This window comes from Anser anser (genome assembly GCF_964211835.1).
Source record: "Anser anser genome assembly, chromosome: 5".
NCBI lineage: Eukaryota > Metazoa > Chordata > Aves > Anseriformes > Anatidae > Anser > Anser anser.
The window spans coordinates 29370407-29394458 of NC_139725.1; the positions used below are offsets into that span (position 1 = coordinate 29370407).

At 40.9% G+C, this 24052-nt stretch overlaps 1 protein-coding gene across 6 annotated transcripts in view; it reads left to right on the forward strand.

Moving 5' to 3' along the window:
• Positions 1-24052, forward strand: part of RAD51B (RAD51 paralog B) — a 382679-nt gene that overhangs the window by 262711 nt on the left and 95916 nt on the right. Inside the window, exons 11-12 of one of the 6 annotated variants that reach the window (XR_014584707.1) lie at positions 12301-12407; positions 14434-14483. The exons of the other annotated variants lie outside the window; for them this stretch is intronic. The gene's annotated coding sequence lies outside the window, so the exon portion shown is untranslated. The remainder of the gene's footprint in view (positions 1-12300; positions 12408-14433; positions 14484-24052) is intronic. 6 annotated transcript variants of the gene reach the window in all.

Genomic DNA, 24052 nt, shown 5'->3' on the forward strand with positions numbered 1-24052 from the left:
CATGATTCTGTTAAGAAAAAAAATAACAACAACAACAACAAAAAAGAACAACAAAAAAGGTTTTGATCTATTTGTTTAGGGCTGCAAGTCATAGGATGATTTTTGTCATTGCTGGTGATATGAATTCTGTTTTGGGTTGGAAATGATTAGCTGATATTAGTATATCAGTCAGAGCAGATTATGGGCTGATCTTGCCCGGCTGTAGTTTCAGAGAAGCTGAATGTAGCAGCTACTGGGTTAGGGCAGCTGGACTGGCAGATGTGACTTACACGTGTACGTGCATATCCAGAAGGAAGACAGGATAAATAAGCTGATGTCAGTTCTAAGTTGTATTCTGTAGGTGATCTTCTGATGCTGGGGAATAAATACAAGACAGCAACAGAACCTACCTACTAGCAACTGGCAGCTCAGCCGTCTGTGAAATAAGTCTCCTTCCATCTCACCTAAGTAAATACCCTCTGGTACTAAGAGGGTGGTGCTGCAAAAGACAACGGAATGTGCTTGCCAACTGGAGAGCCTACTGGGACTTTTCAGGGAGAGCTTTTACCACGTGATTAACATTGCTCGTGACTGAAAGAACTCAAGCTCTGGAAACATAAGGCAAATAATATTAGTGAGCTAGGACTTGCTTTTGAGTAATGGTTTATTTTCAGCTTCATAGGGTTTAAGGACAAGTGGAATCAGGAGGTCACCCAAACTGACCCCCCATATTTCCTACATGCTTCCTTCAGATACCTGATAACTTATGATACACTAAAGCATTTCTTCTAGGAAGGCATTTGCTTTTATTTGAAGGCATCAAGAAATGTGAGCTCCTACTTTGCCTTGACAGTGTTCTCCAGTTTTAGCTATCTTGCTGCTAAATGCTTGTTCTGTATTTCAGATTAGAATTTGTCTGCCCTCAGGTTTTGGTTTCAGTTCTTGTTATGACCTTCAGTGCTAAATAATGGAGCCCTCAAATTGTTGCAGTTTTTCATGAGTGTACATGACGTCAAGATTTATCCTTTCATGTTTCTGTTCTTCCATTTGAAAGAAATTTATAACTGTCTGCAAACTTAACCTGAAAACTTCTGTGTCTCGTGCTGTTTCCACTCACTACCTCAAGAAAGGAGGGAATAATTTATGCTGCCAAATTGAAGATTTGATTTGATTTCTGTCCCAGCAGGACTGGTTGATTAGTTAGTTAATTAATCAGCCCTTTCTCCTTCCTGCCCTCTTTTCCACCGGACACGTGTCTGCGTGCACACAACACAACCTTGCCTGTGATGTCTTACTGAGGCAGGTGACTTCTGGTAGGTGGTACTGGGAGGAAAGTTTCTTAGGGGAAGAGTTCTAGGAACAGCCAAATCTTGGGAAACCTTGTTACATTGTATTTCATTTGACACTGATGTTGTGAAAGAAGCTAATTTTGGTCTCAAAATAGCACAAAGTTTGGGTTTGTAGTGCAGCATGGCAAACGGTCTCCAAAGTGCTATAACTAATTTATGTGGCTGAAGCAAGTGAAAAGTGCCTCATTTTATTTTGTAAAGAAATGCTTTGGTAATGAGTAGTGAGGTAGAAAGGGAATTCTGAAAGAAAGGGCAGCATTATTTGTATTGTATTGTGTGAGTTTGAACAGTGAGAGACAATGATTTACTGCATCAAAAGCTTTCATTCAATTGAAGAACTGTAACTATAAAGTGACCTTTGTCTGGAGCAACATGGATATAATCTGTAAAATGAAGCAGGGTTGTACTTGATGTGTGAATGGGTGGAAGACAGATTAATGGGAATAAAGTTGTGCTTTGCTATTGAGATGGTAACAGATTTGCAGTGCCACTGGTGATTTCCGGCCCTATTGGAGGGATAAAGATGAACTGATCATTGTTAGGATCTCTATGGGGTAGAACAGTTTTTGATGTATTCCCCACAGGGCACTGAAAGACTCATGCTACTTGTAACAGGTTTATAATAATGAGAGCAAAAAAGCATGATCAGTTTGTAGGCTAGGTCCATCTTGACAATAAGGAATGTGAAAAAAATAAGACCTCCATCATTCCTTTGCCAGCAAAATCTCCCTATTGATATAGCTGACATAAACGAAAATTTCCAGATAGTTCTTGGCATTTGGGTGGAAAGGATTACTAAACCTGACCCAGGAATGCTGTTGACTTGGATGAGTGCATCCTCACTAGGTGGCTTTGTGGGAATCGTTCGGTTGCTTTGCAGCTGCATTGGCAGAGCCTCGATGGAGTAGCCCAACTCTGTGGCTGGCACAGATATAAAGACAACTGAAAATGGTAACGAAGAGAGGTGGAGAGAATTTTTTTTAATTGTGAAGGAAGACTAGAGGTATCTTAGGTTTAGATCCAATAGAAACAAAACAAACCCCATCATTTCATTAAAGTTAAATGTTTTCCTCTGTGAGCATGCTCTTTCTAGCTGCATAGTAGATAGGCAAGAGATCGGTAAAGTTTCTGGCCAAACTTGTTGCTGTGACTGTAACTTGCAGGAGGATGTTATACTGGATAAATCCAATGTAGTACACAGTATTGAAGTACCTGCTTATTTCTGAATGCATGCGTAAAGGCACTGAAGATAACGGTACAGCTTTCCTGCAGTGAATGCCAAGCATATCCCTAAATGATTTGCTAGATTGTAACCAAAGTGCCAGCATTCAATTTTTCTGAAGTTTCACTGAACGTAATATGAAAAAACTCAGTGCAAACAGTGTGCCAAATCTCGTCTCATTCATGCAAGTGTGAATCAAAACCTATTTCTTCTGAGCCAGTGTTGTTAAACAAATGAGCTGAAGAATATGAGTGTACTTGCAAAGATTCAGTCTCTGTTCAAGACTGTCATATACCACAGGCCTTCTGGGACAAAATGGTCTCACTTCAGAGAAATCTTGTCCTTACTAGTCTCACAGTAATGAATTCCTGATCAAAGTGGGTTGCTCCCCTGTGTTTTCAGCACAGTGCTAAAGCAAATGGCCTTTTTTCCAAAAGGCTTTTAGCATAAGGAGTGAAGGTGCGTGTTGATTAGAGGTAGTATTGGTGATTTGTGACATTATATTGTGCTGGGAACTGAATTTTCTCATAGAAGTCCAAGACTCTGCTATTGATTGCCTGATTTTAACATAGAAGATGTTACATCTTTCAGGCTACGGATTTGTAGAATAAGGACAAATGTACTTATAGTGGACTTAATGTTCTTAAGCAAACACATTCATGAGTAGGAAGCCAAGAAAATGTCCAAAAACATGTTTTTCAGCCAGAATAAAGTTATATGCTTTTGAGTGCATCTCACGAAGGCAAGAAGCAGTTAAGTCATACTGTGACGGATCCCTCTCTCACATAGGCACGACTACATTTCTTTTGCTGTTCTCAGAGTTCGTCTGTTCTGGCATTTCATCAGCACGTTTGGTGAAGCCATCGCTACCTCACTTTATCTCGTAGAACGATAGTTAGCAATAGAGGACAATGACCCCGATGACATAGCCTTTGTAGTATACGTACCATTTCTTTAGCTGTAGGACTCGATGTATCCTGCATGTTAAGATTTCTGAGCGTACAACTTAGCTGCCAAAGGGAACTGCTGGAAGCTGTGTTGTTCTCTGTGCTGGGGAGGGGAGAGCGGTGCAGAGATCCGGCGGTTTGCTCCAGTCTAAACCTGTACGTCTCCACAGCGCAATGCTCTGTAGATAGGCACATTTGAATAGCACTTCACAGAAACTAGAAAACTTTGCCCAAGGGGGGGCTTATTAGCACAGGGATAGCACTTGCAAACAAGGTTCCTGCTGCTTTGGCCCCAGTGCTGTTTTTCATTAAACTTTCTCTGTGTTTCCAGGATTAACACAGCTAGAACAACCTCAGATATCTCTGTATCTGATGCATAGACTTGCCCTGTCTTTAAAATGGACTAACCACAAATTTAAATGATCTTATCACGTAGGCTTAAATCTCTCCTGATAAGATGGAACAGGAATATATAGCACTTTCATGCAGACAGACAGGTGATAAACCCTCCCAACAAACAGGTTTTTACTTCAAAATGTTTTTCTATTTACAGTCATTCCCTAAAATTAATAATGTTGGATGGTATTATGAAGTTTTTTCCATAATATTCACTTGAACTTTTAAACAAATATTTGTCAACTGTATATTTGTACCCCCTTTTCGCTACATTTCAGTGTTCATGCAGGATAAGTATACAAGGTAATGTAATACCTGCGATTTTGTAACTATCCATGTAAATGTTGCTGTTTGTAAAAAGCAAATTTCCATATACTAATCAAGCATGGGCCATAAGCATTCTGGATATCTAGTAGAAAGCCAAAAAATAAACTACAGGAGACACATCCTATTAAAACAGACTGAACATTAGTAACAAATACATGCAAGAGACAGTACTATGATAAGCTATAAACCACTATTTACCTGCAGAATTTATTGAGCGATTAATTTAGTTTACAGTAGATCTGAGTGTAATACTAGTTACAGTGTTAGTGATTGTTATGGCATTTCTCCTCATCGTTTATGCTGTAATGAAACCAAAATCTGGCCCTTTGTCATTCGGTTTTGTGAAGACCCCTGAAAAATTTAGGAGATTAAATTTCAAGACTGGATTGAGTTAACTAAGGGTGACAGAGATGAGACAATGGTTTGTTAGAGCATGGTGTGTCAGCCCTGGTTTGCCACCTGAATAACCCTAGAGGGTCTGCCCAAGGTACAGCTGAGGCCAGGCACTGCACACACGGCTGCGTGGGTAAAGAGGCAGTGCAGGTAGAATATGCTAGAAATTAGCAGTTTTTCAGGAGATGTTATTGCTGAAAAATTTTGCTTTTTTCCACTGAATCTGATTTTCATTTAGATTTCCTAGCTTTTCCATTACAGAAACAATGGCCAATATTAGCCCAAAGCCCTATGAAGGTGTGCTCCCCAGGAGCAGCAGCAGAGGTGTGGAGAGTGACATTTCTAGGATATGTTGCATGACTATTGGAGTGCTATCAAGCAGTCTGATAGAGTGACTTCTCAAGAGTGCTGTGTTCTCCTCTGGAAACCTCAGCTGGGATGTTCTCTACTGAGTGAGTAAGCTTAGAATAGGCTTATGTCTTAGAAGGCTGATGTCCTGAGTCCTGAATGCCATGCATTGCTCTCCTGTAGATGTTCTGAGTGTATTTTGGGATGAGACACTTTTGCTTAGTAACATATAGGAAAAAAAAACATCATATTCTTCCTTCAGGCTGCATACATTTGATGGAAGGCATGTCAGCTTGGAACTGCACAGTTAAAACTAAGTCAGTTTTAATGAGCAATACCCTCCCTTTTACCTTTTTTTTCCATATTTGTGCTGTGAGTGAATTACCCAGAATAAGCTATCAGTCAGGCAGGCACATATATTATAGCTGCTTGTTTGTAGCTTGTATCCTATCTGCTGGGGTCATTTGCTGGGGTTCACCGAAGAGCAGAACATCCTGTTTGCTTCATTTTCTTTTGTCTGGCCCGCACCAACACAGGGAGAATATTCCTATATGTCTTTTCTTTTCTGCTCTGAAATTGGATCACAGTACTCCTGATTGTGTTCAATAGCTGGAAATGCTGAGGATATCCGATTGCTGAGGTCTCTTATTTTAAACTCCACATGCCAGGAAAAGTATGTGGGATCCCACCAGCTTAGCACTGGAGGGTGCAGGATGCATCAACAGGAAAACCAAACAAAACATGAAGTGAAATTCATTTGAAAAGGGAAGGGACTCTTATACCACCCATCAGCAGTGTTTAAACTATTTGTATCCACACAATAGGCCTTTTATTTTCCTTCACTACTTCTAAATATGCAAACTATCTTAAATTGATTTTCAGATCTGCAGCTGCTACTAAAGTCAGTGGGAGCTGTAGGTGTTTGTTACCTTTGAAAATCAAGCCAATGTATTCTAATATGATAGCAAAAGCCAAAAACGCTAAATTAGGGTGGTTGAAGTATAACTCTGGTAGTCCTGTAGTGTGATCCCAGCCACATTCATATTTAATACAGAGGCACAGCCTCATGCTGTGCACATCAGAGCCCAAAGGTATGTTGTTTCTTCTCCGCCTTTGAGTTTTCTCCCCCTGCATCTCTGTGGCCTTGCTTCATCACTGCCGTCCTTCCAGCTGAGTAACACTGACTGGGACTCTGCTGGAATTTAACAGAGCTGACTTGCATTCATCCAGAATACTTTCCTTTCCACGTGAAACAGGTGTGCTCCCCATTTTTCTCTATGGTGGGCATTAGACTGCACTGGGGAGCAGGTGGTCACAGTGCTGACCTGGAGCTTTCCACCCACCATAACCACAGAGAGCACTCACGGCCACCCCAGGCACGGTTTGCTTTGCATTTTGAAGATTTGCCGTGTCCTAGGAGAGGCTCCTAAGCTGTGGCCAGAAGTCAGAGCAAGGCCAGATTTCTCCTGTGTAAAATGAACTAAATTCCACTGTCAAGTCTGAACATGAGGAGAGAAGGGCAGCTCTCCAGCTGGCCCCAGCTGTCTGGGCTCAGCAAGGACACCGCGTGTTCCTGCAGCACTCAAGGGCACAGGAAACTCTGGAGTACAAATGCAATCTGCAGAGGGGTAAATGAGCTGATCCACCTGAGGGCTGCGGCCGACAGCGTGGCACTGATCAAGGCCAGCTTGCCTCGCACTCAGTTCAAGACTGTCTCCCCTGCAAACAGGTCTTTGCAGAAGAAGAGAGCAGGCTGAGGATGAAGCTGTCTGCCCGCTTTTGTTCCTGCCTTGTTTTCGGTATAGCTTTGCTTACTGGGGGCATGATTTTGTTCCCACTGTAAGGTAACAGAATGAAGCGGGCACATCTTCTTAAGCCTAAATCAGATATGAATGAAGGCAGAATATGTCAAGGAAGCAGTTATTACCGCTGCCTTCACCCTTTCAGTCATTAAGTGTTAGCTGACATCTGTAAATGCTTTGGGTTGGGGTTGGGCTTTGGACTAGGTTTGGAAGGGCCTTGGACCAGTCTCACAGACTGAGCTAAAGGCAAGAAGAAACCCATTTTTTGGTCAAAGAGTGATTTCCTGCGTGATCCATGTAAATAGCTTAGTTACTGTATGCCTCGGTTTACCTGTCTGTAAGTAAATGATAATAATTACCGTATGGGTGCAGAAAATTAACCTTCCACTCCCACAGGTATCTGCAGCATGTCATTACAGAAACTGCAACTCATACCTAATATAAGCAAATGTGCACTTCAGGTACGGCTTGGGAAGTGGCCAGCAGGAATGGGAGACAGTTCCATACAAAATGCTGTTCTAAAATACATGTATTAGCTCCGCTGTCGAGAGCTGCATGACAGTTCCAGATGTTCCTGTGTTCAGAGGAGGGCTTTTTGTAAGTAGGAGGAGGCCAAAGGGATGGGAACTGAGTGGTGGGTGATTGCCTGGAATTCTTTTCCCTAGTCCCGAATTAGGCAAGAGAAGTGGATGGTGAACCAGGACACTTTCTTTTCCCTTTGTCTGGATCAGGGTAGATGAAATCTATGTTTTGACTATGCCTGGGTTGGTGGTCCAGAGAAGATGGCATAGCTGTCATTAAATCTGTTCACCTGTCCTTCCCATAGCATGAAGAGTGAGTGATAATTCAGTAACTTGTCCAAAACAATTACTTGTCCAAGAAGAATAAAATTCTGCAGGAAAGCACAAATGATAAGTCTGTTGTAAACAGGGCTTGCCAGCTGTCTGTTTACAGATCAGGGGATATGGATTTTGCTGAATGATCTAAAGGCATCTTTTGCTCATAAGGTAGGAGATGGGACTGGAAGGGGTCTAGTGCTAATGCGGATTTCAGGAAGTGTGTTCAGATGCCTGGGTATTTTTGAGTAAGTATATTCCAAGTCTAAACTCTGGTCTTCACATGCACTTCCTTGAATAGTTGCTAAGGATTAAGTTGTTTTGCTTTTCTTTGGTTTTGGTTTGTGTTTTTTTTGGTTTGTGTTGGGTTTTTGTTGTTTTGTTTTGTTTTCCCCTAATGCTCAGAATCAGTAGCTTAACTGGTTCAGAGAAAGCTAGTTTAAATTGTCTTTTGTTATTGCTTGCACCCTAGACTGGCGTTTTTCTCAGTTCATTGGTTCTGTGTCAGTTTTTTCATAGTACCGCATATTGTTGGTAAAATAAGGAGGCTTTAAAATACAGGAAGTAGAGGTAATGTTGATCTTGAAACACCAGCAATTGAAAGGACCATTCAGGGTTTCCTTCAAAACAAAACCAAGTGGTAAGATAATGCTAACCAGGGCTGTGTGCCCAGGAGAGCATCATAATGAAGCATCCACTGTTATTGTTCAGCTCAGTGTTTGTTCTTCATGTGAACAAAAGGAAGGAAGAACTCTGCTATCAGGCTAGAGAGGAAGGAGTCTTTGTTGCCCTTGGCTACCCTAACTTTAAATGTGAGGAAGCACAGGGCACTGCAACGTAACCTTTCTACAGTATTAGACGGGGGAAAATTGATAGTTCAGGAGGTTAAGGGCGGACGCTCTATTTATCTAAATAATAGGTTTCCCTTGCATGAAAGCCCCAAATCAGGTATGACAGTGCTGGTATTTTATTTAGGTCATGTGAGTCAGAGGTTTTAAGCCCTGGTTCCTCTGCTTTGCTGCTTCTCTGCTGTTCTGTTCCCCCTCTGCATCGTTGCTCACCATCAGGAACAGTAAGAGATGCCATTTCCTTATTGAGTATGGCAGGCACTGAGTGTCCTTAATGTAAAGTTCAGTCATGTTGCTGAAGCATCAGGAATGTATCTGCTCAAGACCGAATAAGCCACGCTTACTTTACTTTTCTGCTCCTGCTCCACCCATAGAGTTGTCTGCTGAAGTGGCAGAATCCCTGCCGTCCCTCTCCCCCTCCTTCAAGCCATGAGGCTGACATGCTGTCAGATTAATGAGGAAGTTTATTTTGCTTAGAGCCATTGTTTCAGATCTTCAGATGACTCAGGCAGTGACTGTGCCATCAGCTTTGGCTGCCTGTACTCTTACTTTGGTTCGTCTGGTCCGTGTTCCATCTCTGTAAGTATCAAGGGACATTGGAGAAGCAGATTTTCGCCCCATTAGAGGCAATGCCGTGTTGTTGAGGTGTTTGAAAAAAAAAAAAAAGAAAAAAAAAGAAAAAAAAAAGGTGTGTATTTTGATTCTGGTATAAAGGGTTCATTTCTTGTATTTGATGCTATGAATTTTCTGGGCCCAGAGTGAAAGAAGCTCACACATATTTATCAGTTTTGTCTTCATATTCAGTGTGCACCCACAGATTGACTTCTTAATTCACAGGCTGCTGTGATGTATGTGATATACAAAATGCCACTTTCATACATTTATGGCAGAGTCTATTTCCATAATTCCAAAATCTAAGGAATTTGCTTTCTCCAACCTGTAAGACATGAGTTTTGGAAGACTGCTTGTGAACTTTATGATACAATGGCTGCACAGAATATATGTCTTGTGAAGGATCTACCAACATTACTATAGACAGAGCAAGAACATTACTTACAGCAAATCATCTTATTTTGTTTAATGTAAGTGTTCTGAGGACATACTGATTTGACAGAGTGGAAGCATGAGGTAAGAATGCAAAGAGAATTCCATGCATCTACGGAGATGGTAGGTGTAAGGAATGTTCTTTGAGGGGTCTCAAGTATGTCAATCACATACAATGTGGGTAAAGGCACAAGAATTAGGGCCAAGGTCAAATCAGATATGCTTCTTGTATGGCAAATACAGTTCTGGAGGTGATCAACTTGTGTGTAAAACCATGCTGGATACAGGAGGAAATAAAACAAATATTCGGTATTACATTATTGGTATTGTGGCTCTGTAAAACCACAAAGTTCAAGACAGAAAATGGAAAGAAAACTCTGAATGTCCTGGAAAATAAAGTTAAGAAATAAAATGAACTCAGACCACCCATAAGTAGCCTTCTGGAAATAGATTGATCTTTCCTTCACATAGTAGATGTGAAAGCACAGTAAAATGCTGGAAACACAGATGGAGCAGTGGGAGGAAGACTGCCCAGACGTAGTTTTTTTTCATTACTGGCATCTTAAAGCGTGGTGATTCTTTGAAGAAAAAAATCCAAGATTACATTTAGCACATCTTAGTCAAGCCCCACAGCAAGTATGCTCAGGTTACAAGTACAAATGTTTTGGTTTTGTTTTTCTAATTGCTAACCCTAGAAATTATTTGTTTTCTAAAAGCTAAAAAGTTCTTTCCTTCTCACATGTAATCATGAGTGGTTTTAACAGAATAAATCGTGTATTCCATGCCAGCTAAAACTGTTGTCTTCAATTATGCCAGTAATGGAGTTCTACGTGTGCAGTTACAGTTTTTATACTTGGGTGTTAAAATAAAACTGAAGAGGCACAGAAGGAATAGTATCTGCTTTGGTTTTTTGTGTTTGTGGTCCATTTGCTGAACAGAGCTAGCAAGGCTGATTGAGGAGCTGACATCCAGCAGTGTGACTGAAGACAATAGATGAACTTCTGCGTACTGCCAGGGAACAATTATCCTGAATAAAGTAGGTGCTGTTTTGATGCATCTACAGTTAGAGCTGCCTTGCACTGTGAGGGGCTTCCTCTCCTTCCTAGGGTTAGGTGGCTGGGCAAAACCTCCTGTAGAATGAAACTCTGGGGCATTTCTCTGAAATGCCTCACCTCTTCATCTGCTCCGAAGGGGAAAGCTATTTCTAAATACAGTACAAATCAAAAGGCATCTCTTTGTCATAACAAAATCGGGGGGTGATTTACTCCTTTACCTTGGGTAGAAGCTTAGTGGAACCCACAGGAAGCTACCCTGGACCCAGGGAAGGAGACACAGACTTCACATGGCTCCTGGAATTGGGTTTCTCATTTGGGGACTGGACTTGCTAACAGAATAGTTTGCAGTGGGAGACCCAGCTGAACGCTGCCCATGGACAGGGAGAAGCTTTTTATGAAAGAATCCTAGTAAAAAGGCTAAACCTGTTACCAGGAGGAAACTTTTTCAAATGAACAGATCTGGGAAAAGAAACAAGAATAAATAAGGCAGTGTTACTGCAAAACAGTGTTTCTTGAAGGAAAATGGTGTTGTTTCCACAAGCTAGCAAGAGGCATATCGGTTACTGTAGGAGGAGTCCAGTGGCATCAGATAGACCTGTCTGGTTGTTTACTGGTAGGGATCCATGACAGTATTTACAGTATTCAGGAAGAAGGGAGAGACTGAAGACTTCGCTGTGTTTTATTAACATTCTCTTTCCAACACAAATCACATTGAAGAAGACAACAGATAAATCCCGATTTCACTTTATTAGTAGTTGTTGAGATATGCTTTTATTACGAGAAATGGGAAACAGATTACACCAGCAAACACATCTGGCCTCAGCCTGGCCTTCAAGTCATCCAAAAAGAAGCACGAAATATGGCGTTGTTTACAGCCAGGCACTCACAATCCCACACAGCTGCAGGGGTGAGAGGCAGCCGAATAAACTCTCAAGACAAGCTGACAACAGCTCCACTGCTGGGGTGCCCCTTTTACAGACGAGACAACAACAGATGAAGAAATCTTGAGAGTGACCCAGAGCAGTACTCATCAGTGAATGAAGCGCAGGCAGGAAATGGGACAAGATTCCTTTTGTCATAGTTTTTCACCCAGCTGTCCACCCGCCCCACAGCCACCCACATGCAGTCAAGTCTAGTCCTAGTCCCAGTCAAACTCCAGAAAAGTTATACAAATAAAACCTCCAGTGATTTCATGCAGACCCCTTCCAAGTTACATTTGCTCCATTAGCAAAGAATGAAAAATTGCTGGGTTTAATACAGGCACGTTTATCACTGCAATTGAGATTTATTACAAGGGGTTATATTCAGGTAAAGCTGATTAGGATTGTGTAATTCCTCTTACATCTGTCTGTCCATCCATTTCTCTGTGTATCTACTGTTTATTATTGATTACTAGCACTTTTACTATGCCTATTGTATTTCCTTTGTATGGCAAAGCAGAGATTTTTATTTTATGTAGGTATATACTCTCTTGGTGAGTCTAAAACAGACGCATTTGATTCCCAAAATGTCAGCATTTGCACACAGAGCAAAAACATTTCTGGAGCTCTGAAATGGATTTTCTGAGGGATCAAATGCTATTTGGAGATTTTAAAATTACAATGACATAAACACTTCAGTTTCTTGGGATCTTTTGTTTGTAAGTACAACTCACTAAAAATCTTGCTCATGTGTTTTTAAAACCCTTTTTTTTTTTCTTTTTTTTTTTTCTTCTTCTCGTGTATTGAAAGTAGGTTTTTACCTTTATTTCTCAGCTGGAGTTGAGTAACAGAAGTCTTTTACAGACAACTCTGTAAAGGACTCTCCTTCTTCCAAGTGGCTGCCATTCTCTTCTTTAGCAGAACTGGGACTGCAGTGTGCTGTGAGTAGTTGCATTTTATTCCCTTGCTGGTCGTAGTCCCTTCACACTTGACTTTGATCCACACAGCTCCTCAGTGGCTGTTTTTAAATAGAGCACTTGTGTATGAGCTGTTCCTCATGTATCAGCCTCTGAGTTTGAGTATCAAGAAAATGAGAGTCAAATTTGCAGCTTACCATAATTGTTTTTAAAATCATGAATTCACCCAGGCTTGAAATACAGTGTCCTGTGACACAGTGTCCTGTGACTATGTGTAGAGTGCCAGAGTAACATAAAGTAGCCAGAGAATTCAAGTTAGCATTAAAAAGAAAAAGAAAAAGCCCAACCCCTTCCCCCTAAAATGAGAATACTTTGAGATTGGCGATTGGCATTCTCAATTTTCAGATCCATAGTAGTATTGTATCATAGCACTCTGTTTAAATCTGTTATTTAAGAAAAAAAGCACACGAGGAAATTAATTTTAAAAATGGTGCTGGGAGATCTGCACTTGCAAAAAAAAACCCCTGCCTGTTCTGAGATGGAGACTTATGGCACCCACCTCTCCTTTCCTTCTGTGTGACAGGAAGAAAAGAAACAAAGATGTCTACGCAGAGGGGTTTGATACCAATAATATGAAAAGTGTTTTGACCATATCCATATTAATACTTGTGTGTAGCAGTACTGACAGCTTTATTGACAGTTGCATACAACTGTGGTCACAAGAAACAACACTAGAAGGAAGTGATTTTCTTCTGTCATTCTTTACAGTGGTGGGAAGCCTTCTGAGCTGATGCACCATACCAAAAATAGTTGTCCCATTTACCTTTTGCAGCAGACTAGTTTACTCTTTTTCATACTTGTTAATGCTATTCTAGACTGTGTTTTCTGGACAAAAGGAAAAACAGTATTGCATTTCATTTGGTATGGGTTTCATTTTGTCTTTTACTTATCCTGAGGAGCCCAGAACTGGTTGGTCTAGAGGACAACATACCCATACCCCTTTTCTATAGCCTTGTCCCCCAAGGTACCTCAACACTGATCTGAGGTAACTCTTGAAGCTCAGCACCCCTTTTTAGACCTCCCACTTGAATCAGTCCACATGGGTATCATGGCAGTCTTCCATGCTGATGAATATCCACAAGGAGCCTGTGTAAGAAGACCAACTTGTTCCACCGGATACCAAAGAGATACGAAGAGGTCACAATTGCTAATCAACATGATTTTACGTTTAACTGGGAAAGAATGCTGCAAATTATCAGAACGGTCTTAGAGGCATCTGGTTTGCCACTTTTGGAGCCTTATTACTAGTATCTCCTGCGCTGTCGAGATGGTAATGGTAGCTATCAGACATTACTGCATCTCCTCTTACCAGTGTGTCTGGGCATAGTATCACTAGAGCTTTTAGTTGTGTATTTTTCCCCCCACAGCTCTCATTTCTCATCTTTATTTGAATCACAGGCTTGTTCAGCAGGTCAGCTAATGGAGAGCAGATCTTTTACTCATTCTGGTTCTTTTTTTCCCTTTTCCCTCTATTTATATAACACACAATTTGTAATCTTTTTAAAACCAAAGAAGAGAGAAGTCTTGAGTTCATCTAGATTAAAATCAGCTGCAGCCTATTAATGGACTCAGCCCAAGACTGAGACTTTAGGAAACAAAAACACTGGACTAAATTAGACTGAACTGGCCTCTGTCTCCTGGTGAGGGGATTCATATAGCGAAAGGAAAGGGGAAAAGGGGGGTAAAGGGAGAGGATCTCCATGTGGTTTTAATTCATTTTGATTCTTTTCCTGAAGCTAATTTACCCAACAAAAAGGCTCTGTAGTGGGCAGCCAGCTTTTTAGAAGTTTGGCTTTCACTGATAAACAACTCAATTCCTGTTCTGAAGGTCTGAGATAGCTCAGACCTGTGTGTAATCAACAGAGGTTTAATGTGGATGTTTTGGTACAGGGTATTTCAATTACATATTAGAGTTCTTTCATCATCTGTCAGATTGTATCCCGAAGACTCTTGGATAATTGATCTAACTCCTCCATTCATTCCTCCCCAGAAACAGACAGTGAATTGTCTCATTGAAGAATCGGATCAGCAGAGAGATGGGTCTGTCTCGCCACAAGTACTTCCCCGGCGTTGTCAGAAGGCGGTACTTGGCTTGTTCTGGGCATAGGAGACTTTGCCACCGTAGTGGAAACTCTGTTTTCTGCTAAAGGGGAAATACTAGAATGTTCTATTCATCCCCTTTGCTATTAAATCTTTTTTATTGCATTCTTTGCCCCATTGGTGTGCGGGTAGTCCTCTAGCAACATACAAGAAATTATGTCTTTGCCCTAAAAAAGCCAGACGGTGGGTGGGGAAGTGAAGCAAACAGTAAATCATTAGCTGGAAATGACTTGAGTGATTGTTAGGCACAGACAGTCTTTGGTTACAGTTTGCATGTACATAGTGACGATAACTTGTAATCTAAGCAAAGCTAAAAGGCAATGGGGAGATTAATGGTGGGCTGGAGGAGGGAGTGTAACCAGGCCTTGTGAGGGAGGGTTAGCTGAGGCAGGATCTGTGGGTGTATGGTTTTACAGTACTTCAAGCCCATGTGCAAATACGTGTTACGCTAAATGAGTGTATGTGGGACATCTATTGCTGGCTGGCTAATGAACCACAACCATCAGCAGCAGTTGTTCGCTGCTCTTTTAAATGTGGCCTACGAATGAGTAATATCAGAGGAAATACAGTTTTAAGGCTGTGGTCAGAAGATACCTGACTTCAGCTGCTAATTGTTACCCAGTTTTGTGTAATAGTGGACAAATGATTTTCTCATGTCCTGTTTTTAATCGTCTTTTCTAATTTACAGAGATTGAGATGTTCAGCAACATATGTAGCATGCTCTATTTCTACGTTGTTAAAGGCCATACATACATATGTAAATAATCCAGGTATTGCCCAGTTATCTGGAAAGCCTTGGATTGCCTTCTCTGGGCACAGTTTTCCAAAGTGAAATTTTGCATTTTCTTGGCTTTCCTGCTTTAAGAATCAAAGTTTTAAATACTCACATAATACTTTACAGTTTGCTTGACTTAAATAATTTCTCACATCAGTAACAGCTCATCTGGAGACTAGGTTGAGCAGGACCTAGGTTACCTCACGGGATTCTCGTGTAGTCCTTCCTCCTCCTGACCACATGCTGTACCTCCCCTCAGGACCCACTAAGGTGCTCTGTAAGCAAAGCAGAGATGCTACAGAGCTTTGGGGAGTTAGACTGTTTTTTAAGGATAAGTCAAGGATAAATCAATGATGTGCCAGTGCTGTGAAACTATTTAATATGAAAGTGAACTACTGGAAATCGTCTTAGCAGTTCCTGCCTGTATTTTTTATTGCCAAAACTTGAGGCATGATATGGCTGAAAAGAAATGACCCAAAGCCTTTTGGATACTGTGAGGTTCTTCCACTTTCTCTTAGGCCTTCCTCAAACACACTTATAAACAAACTGGCCTACTGTCCTTTTAAGTTACTTTGTTTTGTTCTTTTGCTTTTATTCTAATAGTCAGTAAGTCTTATTTGTCTAATGCTTAGTCAGATTGCTTCCTCTTGTCTCTCCAAAGAGCATTAGATACTGAGGACTCCAACAGAGGTAGTTAAAGGTCTATTCAGAAACAACTGGAAGTAATTAGCCATCTAGAACTTGGCCAGTAATAAGGTGTGGTTAAAGGATGAGCTGAAATCCTATCCATCTGCTTAATGGGGTTCAGAGTTTTATTTTAAGGGTTAAGATTGCCTATCAGTAATTTGAGAGAATAAACCCATTTTGGATGGTTTTCTTTAAGAAGAAACCTGTTATTGGTATTCTTTAAAAAAAAAAAAAAGCAACTTGATGCTTTTAGTGTTCTACTTGCTTTGAGTGACAGCTAACAAAATACCAAAGAAATAACTACAGTAGTTTAATGTAGTAAAAAAGGGTCTATTTAACATTGGTTTACAGTCAGACACATTAGGATCTTCGTATGTTGAAAGGGATACCATACTCATCCTCACCTCAACTCTCCTAGGCAATTGGTTGGGGTTCATCAGTTCTGCTCCTCCCAGAGCAGAGCTGCCATGTTCTTTGCATTAATCTCCACATTTGGGGCATCTGTTCCCGTGATTCCCTTTGTCTTGTGAGGTCCAGACCCTGCTCAGCCTGTGCTTTTTTTGCAGTCTTTTGTTTTTAGCAATTGTTAAACAAAGAGGTATTTAACTGTTGCCTTATTTAGCTTGAAAGGAAGTGTAGTGTGAGATCTACTAGTTTCAATAGGTTTTAACCCAGCCCATATTGAAAAGCCACAGTCTCTTTATTCCATTGATTCAAAGCTGAAGAAACCACGTTTGTTCAAACAAAAACCTCTGGGGAGAAGGATGGGTTCAGACAGTCATTTCAAGGCATCAAGCTATGATGGGGAAGTTATTTTTGAGAAACCTGTTTTAGTGCGATTGCAAAGTCAGACAACTTACTATATTGCTTACTCTGGGGTCACAATGTTAAAGTTGTCTTCACAACCATAAAGCTAGAAAGATGCTTTTGAAGAAGAGATATTTGACAGTACAATATTCCATGAAAAAAGTTTTACCTTGATATTCTACTCTCAACCAATTTGATCCTTCTCTGTCACACAAAATGGGACAGCAGTAAGGTCTTGATCCTGGAGGTTCCCAGGGATGTGACCCAGCAGATGGGATGTGTTACCTCTGAGTACCTGCACTAGGCTAAGTTCTGGTTACCCTTGCACTATTAAGGGCCTGCAACACCTTTGCTGATATTTTACCCGTAGAGAGGAAAAAGGTCACGATCTTCCAGTTTTCACCTACAAGAAAATGTCGAGAGAGACATCCTGCTTTCGTGTTCTTCTCGTGGTCCTTTAGCTGGCTGCACAAGAGCGTGTGCAGTCTCACACACAGCTCAGTGCCCTTGTGCAAACTTGCCTTTATGTGAGTCAGAGTGAGCTCCATTCCTCTGGTCGGGTGGCTGTTAACAGAACAGGAAGCAGGGCCTGTTGGGAGGATTTATTTTAAGAATCTGTTGTACAATTTTGGTTCCTTTCGGCTGCAGTGTTTGTTGTCGGCATATGGCTGTTCTCCTGGGGATGCTCTGAGTGAGCTGCACGGCTGTCATTGTTTCTCATTTGCCTTGCTGTGTTTCAAACTTACGTGTGGTTTCAGAGCGCTCTGCTGATCTACCAGGTCAAGCTCCTTGGGTGCTGATTCTCATGTGGTAACCATCACTACTTCACCCCAGCCGCCGTCGAACTTATTTGACTTTATTTAAAACTATTCCTGCTACTATACCAGTTTTTTTACCATGAAACATCTGTTCTTCAGGGAGCTTCTGCATGTACAATGCTTTGGGGAAACAATGTACAACACTTTAGGAAAAAGGTTTGTGAATAAAAGGCAGAATACTGCAGAGGGACATTCTGTAATATGACATGGGTGGTTTTGTTTTGTTTTGTTTTTGTGTGTGTGTGTTGTTTTGTTCAGAATTACCATTAGGAGGACCTTTTGTAGTCATTGCAATACTTTGTATGCTGCATAATTTTTTCTGAAGTGAGATGGTGTTATTATATAGAAGGCTTCAAGCAGTGAAGTTGCCCTTAGCATAGGAGTTTTGCTGCTGGTCTCTCGTAGCTCTTGGGGAATAGGCCATGAGTTGTTCTTTATCACCACTGTCTGGTGGGTGAACAATGCATTTTGGGTTATTTCTGTTATCCTCATGCAAAATGGTGGATAAAGAATGAAGTTACTGGCTTCAGTCATCAGCCATTTTTAAGAAAACTAAGATGGCTTACTCTGGTGCATTTTCCAGGAGTTGGACACATCATTCATTGCTCTCAAGACTTTCACGGTGGGCAGCACCTGTGGGCCTTCCATACCCACAGGCTTCCAAACAATATAGGCTTCTTAGCATGGTTCAAATTCACTTATACTCTCTGTCTTCTTGCAATACCTTCCACAAGAGTTTCCTTATATTATCAGGTTATTTGTTTCTTGTCCTTAATTACTACCTCTAAAAAATCATATTGTTTGGAGAGAAACAGGCCCATCAATAAAGGCAGAAATTGAAGGACAGTTGGCTGTGCTAGAGCTCTGAGAATCCAGAAGTGCTGTTTTTCTGAGTGTACTTAGCATTTTGCTTTGATGCTGTGGATCCTGTACAGTAAAGGGTGAATACAAAAGTAGAATATTGGTACTAGCCCAAAATTTCAGATGTTTATCATGTGATAGCTGAATTTCACATACCTGCAAAGCTGGGCTTGGGAGTCTACAAGAAAAGTTTTCTTTCAAGATTTTTGCTTTGATTTGGGTTGGATCTATACAGAAAATGTCTTGTGGCATATTATTTAAATTTTCACAGCTTTTTTCACCATCAGGAGATAAAGTTCCTGAAGTTCTGAGCCAGCAGAAGGAGGTGAAATAAGGTGGAATATGATTGTGTAGACAATTCCACACATGTTCAGATGTTTAGTGTTCAGATTTTGCCAAGTTTGAATAAATGTTTGGGCTGGCTCTGATGTCATCCAGAGTGATTCATCTGCTTCTTACCGTCTCCCAAGTGGGTGAATCACGTATATCTCCAAGACACACTATCAACATACACAGACAGAGATGCACTAGAAAACTCACTGTCCTGAAATCAAACCCTTTCCCTGTGAGTGACAACTAGCAGATACGTGGACAAGTACTTTCCTGGTTTTCTGCATAGTCCACCTTTGATTCCCTCTACCTAGAGAAAAGGTGAGGCGCAGAGGAGACCAAGCTAGCCTGTCAGAAGTGTTTCTTTCCTGATATCAAGCGCCAGAGTTAGGAAGATTATTTTCTCCTTCCTCCCAAGTCCCCTGGCTCTTCTTTTTTTTTTTTTCTTTCCTTGGCAGTATCCATTGGAGGAGACAGTCCTGTTTTGGACAAAACCTTGTTTCATTTCCCTCCCACCCCCTCTTTCTTTTTTTGTCCTAGACGAGAAAAGTGCATCATTTGAGGAATAAAAATCAAGTTTCTATTTCTACATCTGCTTTTCTCCCCGGGCTTTTATCTGTTGACTTGACTGATTTGCAGCCCTTCCTTCCCCCCTTGCTGTTAACTAATGGACTTTGGTACTAAGCCAGCCTTTCAGTGCACACCACCATGCCAACGAGAGTGTGTGCAGCTATTCTGTCTGCTTCGGAAGGCTACAGATGCGGCCAGACCTAGAACAATTCCCGTATTGATCCCGTGCTTGTCAGTTAATCCGTCATAAGGCATGGGAATCCTAGCCCCTTCCACATCTGCTTGCATAACTGCAGGGGGAAAACCAATTCTCTGAAGCTCTCACCAGGAAACAAGAAAGCAAAGAGAAATGGGAGCTTGCTGGGAGAGAGGGCTGCAAAGCTGCTGGGCCGGCGGGCCGTGAGATCGCCTACCTGCTCCACCCTTTCCCCCCCTCTCCTTTTCATCCTCCTGCAGGTCAGCAGGATCAGGTTTATGTTAGCGAACCATGAAGCTTATCAAATAAATGCTGCAGCAGCAGGTGTTTGGCTGTCTCCACAGGCCAAGTCTAACAAGGTTGATATTGTGTCTGTGGCCAAAGTAATGCAGTAATTACTTTTCTGGGCTTGGAACCCCCTAGAGGTTTCTGGGAACCAGTTAGAAAAACAAACCTTACTAAGAGCAGGGGATTTTTAAAAAGAACAGTAGTTCTGCCTGTGCCAGAGGAGAGGACAGGCTCTCTGAGCGCAGTGCCCGCTTTTCCTTTAGCTCGCCTCACGCCGCTGGGGCCGGGGCAGAGGCCGCGTGCTCGAGGGTGGCTGCTTGCCTCTGGGCGGGCACCTCACTTTGGCCCGAAGTGCCATGTGGGATGGCAGCTGCTTTCTGTAAGGACCTGAATGTGGTGCAGCAAGAACAAACCCCAGTTAGGGGGCCCTTCGGTGCTTGCAATTCCAGTGATATAATTCAATTTGACTTACAAATTAGGAGTTATACAGCATAGCTTTCCCACTGCTGTGTGTTTGTTGCTTTTGAGCATTTCTCTCCCAAGTTATGAGTGCAGAAACTGAGGTTCTGACAGTGATGCAGCCTAATTTCACTGAAGGATGAATGTGATTGCAGAGCACAGCTCTGCTGTGCTGTACCCGTTCGTCTCAGGTAATCTGTCCCAGGCCAAGGAGGGGAAAGTTAAAACAGGGCCACACAGCGGTGGCATTTTGAGGCAGCAGTCTTCATCATTACTTTTGAGAGGATATTGTTCCTTTAGGCTAAAGCTTTTTCTGTGAAGCTGATTACTGCAAATGTTAATGCTGGAGTGGAACAGCAAGAGTCCATTCAGGACTGAGGTGTATGGCAAGGTCAGAAAGAGGCTGAGGCATGTTAGGATTGGTGTTGTGGTGGCAGAGCTGTGTATGAGAACCTCACACATGACTTATCAGTGTTCACCTGAGTGTAACCAGACATGAACCAGAATGTATTTGCTATTAATATTACAGCAGTGATTTTTTTTTTTAACTTTTGTAATTAGAAGAATGTGCCAGCTTGTGCGTGTGTGTGTGTTCTGGCAGGGGAACGATGCAAGTGCTTACAGTTTCCATATGAAAGCGAGAGCATGCCTTTTCTAGGCCCCAAACAGTTACAAAAGTACCTCATAAAGCTCAAGAAATAATGGCAAAGAAGGAAACAAGTGGCAGCAGATTAGGCCAAGATATTTTATGTACTGTGATATTTTGTGTAGTCATCTGGAAAGAAACAGAAGAGACCTTTTGAAGATCATTGATTGGAAACAATCTTTATTACTGATCAAGTTCATCTTTGTCAAAAGGATGGTTATTTAAATATTAGGCATCATTTACTCCCTGGCACGAAACTGATTCAAAGACTTGACCTGATGTATCAGCTGCTAAATGGCGCATTAGATTAGATAAGGGAGTTGGAATGTATTTGATGTTAATATTACATCCCTACATACCATCCAAAATCTCTCTTCATTTATCGTCTAATGAAATATATTACCCCAGTATAGGATGTCATCTGTGTGCTCTGTAGAGTCTTCTGAAGGATGGGGATTGGCTTGGATATTGCTTTTGCTTTTACTGCATTTTTTTTTCCCAATAGAAAAAAAAATGCTATTGGCTATAAAGAAATGAAAACACATTGAAGTTTTCAGGAATTGGTAATGGACAACAGAGTTCTCACCTAATAAGTGTGCATTTAAATCTGGGCTATATCAGAAAGAAGAAACTAGTGTGAAGAGAAATAATTTCTTTCCATTCTTTAATGCAACAGATTATTTCTGGCCTTTTAATATAGAAATTAACAACATGAATGGCGTTACATGAACCCCTGCAAAGACTCTCTTCTTAAATAAAATAGCTAATATTGTCATTTTTCATTGGATTCCCAAAACAGGGTAATGGTGTGATCTACTTGGTAGGATGAGAAAAGTAAGGAATTTGCTTTAGTGCATTTATCACTTAAATCATTCTTTTTTTCCTTGACTAGGAAGTTCTATTCCTCTGTGGCCCAGGCTCATCAACTTTTTTTTTTTTTTTCTGCCCATTTCTGCTCATGGTCAAAACAGTTAAAATCTTCAGAATTCTTCTTAAGCCCTTAATACACCATGTGATTTCTGACCGCACTAGAACTCAGATCTCATTGTAACATATATGACAAGGAGAAGTGAGGAGAAGTGATTAACATTTTAGATATGCTGTAGCTTTTCATAGTATTTTGTAAGCCTGTGATGAATATCAGTAGTTGTTGTTGATCACTTACTAACATAGTATGTGCATATATTTTGTATTTGGGAGCCAATATTGATGTGACTGTGAAGTATGCAGAGAGGTTGCCTAACCAGAGGTTTTGTTCTGGTCAGTATTGCGTATAAAGCTTTTAAGTACAATTCGAACATTCAGTGTTGCTTGAATGGCTTGTCATATCCCTCCCAAATGCTTTTGCATTCCCAGCATGGACAAATTTGTTTTAGTGACCTGCTTTCAATTAAAAAATGATAAAATGGGCCCTTGACATGTTTATCATGAACTGTTTTCAAGTGCTCATATATTCCGAAAAGTAAATCTGAGGCAATAGTTGGAGGCGCTTACTAAAACATGCAGATACAAACTCTTAGAATAAGAATTCACTGGGGAGTCTGTCTTGAACAACTGCTTGTGCAGAATAGCTTCTTGTCATCCTCAAGACAACTGGTTACCACTGTGATTTAATATCTCTGGAGATGGTGAGACAATTTTTAGGAAACGTATTCCGCAGAAAATTACTTAGTACTAATAAATTAGTCTGATTAACCTTGGGAATGCATACGAAACTATTCAGTGCTTACCGTGAATGGTGTGAGGCTCAGTATAACTTTGAGTTCCTGTATTTAAAAGACTCAAATAAAATTTCAGAAAGTTCTAGATGGAACGGTGAAAGTTTCCCTGTTGACTTTTTTGAGTCTGAACTGTCTTATAAATTGATCGTGCTGTTCATGCTAAATACCTAGGAATTTTGACATCTATTATACAGACAATATATGAAGTCTGTAGTATTAGTAGGAAGCCCAGTGTATCTGGAAAACATATAATCCAGTGTTCCTTGTTAAACTATTGAGTCTGTCTGTTTTCCTCTCCTTCTGAAGTTGTCTTGCTCAAAACTCTCACTTCAGTCTGTTTTTCTCTGGGTATCTTTTCTGTGCTAGTTTTTAAGGAAGTGGCAAGAATATTAAAATATATCTATCAATCTGTATGTATATGTGTATATTTTAGATATATATGCATTAGTAAGACTTAAATAAATAAAATTTTCCTTATGCTTTTTAGAATGATGGTCTTAGGCCACTGGTAAGATTCCTGTTTCCCAATCCTTTAATACATTGTAAGTTTAATCAAGGTGTATCAAGGTATACCCTTGGCTAGGGGAGGGTACTTGGGAAAACAAAGGGTAGGAATGTCAGAGATATGAGGTTTTTTAGTATGTTTCCATTAAACCATATAGAAAGAAAGCAAATGCAAAAGAAGGCTAAAGGAAAGTGAAGAACATAAGGGGAAAAAAATAAAATGACAGTACCCAAACTGAAAGGCCATCAAGGATAGAGAATCTTCTGAGGAACTCTGAAGGGTGGGGAATGGAAAACTGGAATTAGGAGGGGACCTGAAAAAGTCAGGCCTAAAGCTTTGTCCATGCTGCCAAAAAAATCTATTTTGCTCAATTTTGGCTAAGCAAGATAAACATTTTTTCTGGCATGTGTAGGTAGTGGCCCAAATTTGTTTGTTACAAGTGGGTTGAAAAAAATCTTCCAAAAATGCTTTTGCCTCGTCTAGTGAATTGTGCTAACTCATATTTTTACTTTGAGTTAAACAAATTTGGCCCCACAGAGACAGGCCAAACACCAAGGCAGATCAGACACAGTTGGATTTCACAGCTGTTTTTAAATTCTGTGGTTTTAGCTCTGTGGATGCGGCTTAACTGCAACATCCCGTCAGAGCTCACAGGGAAGGAGCACCCCAAGGTAGCATTCTCCAACTGTGCCAAACTTCAGGAACAGCCTACAAAGAGAGATTCAGCTCTTAAAAATCTCGATGTCTGTAGCGTAAAATCATGACAAAAATGCCCGCAGCAGGCTGTGTAATACACACACACACCAAAAAAGGAAAAAAAAAAAAAAAAAAAAAAAGGACACAGTT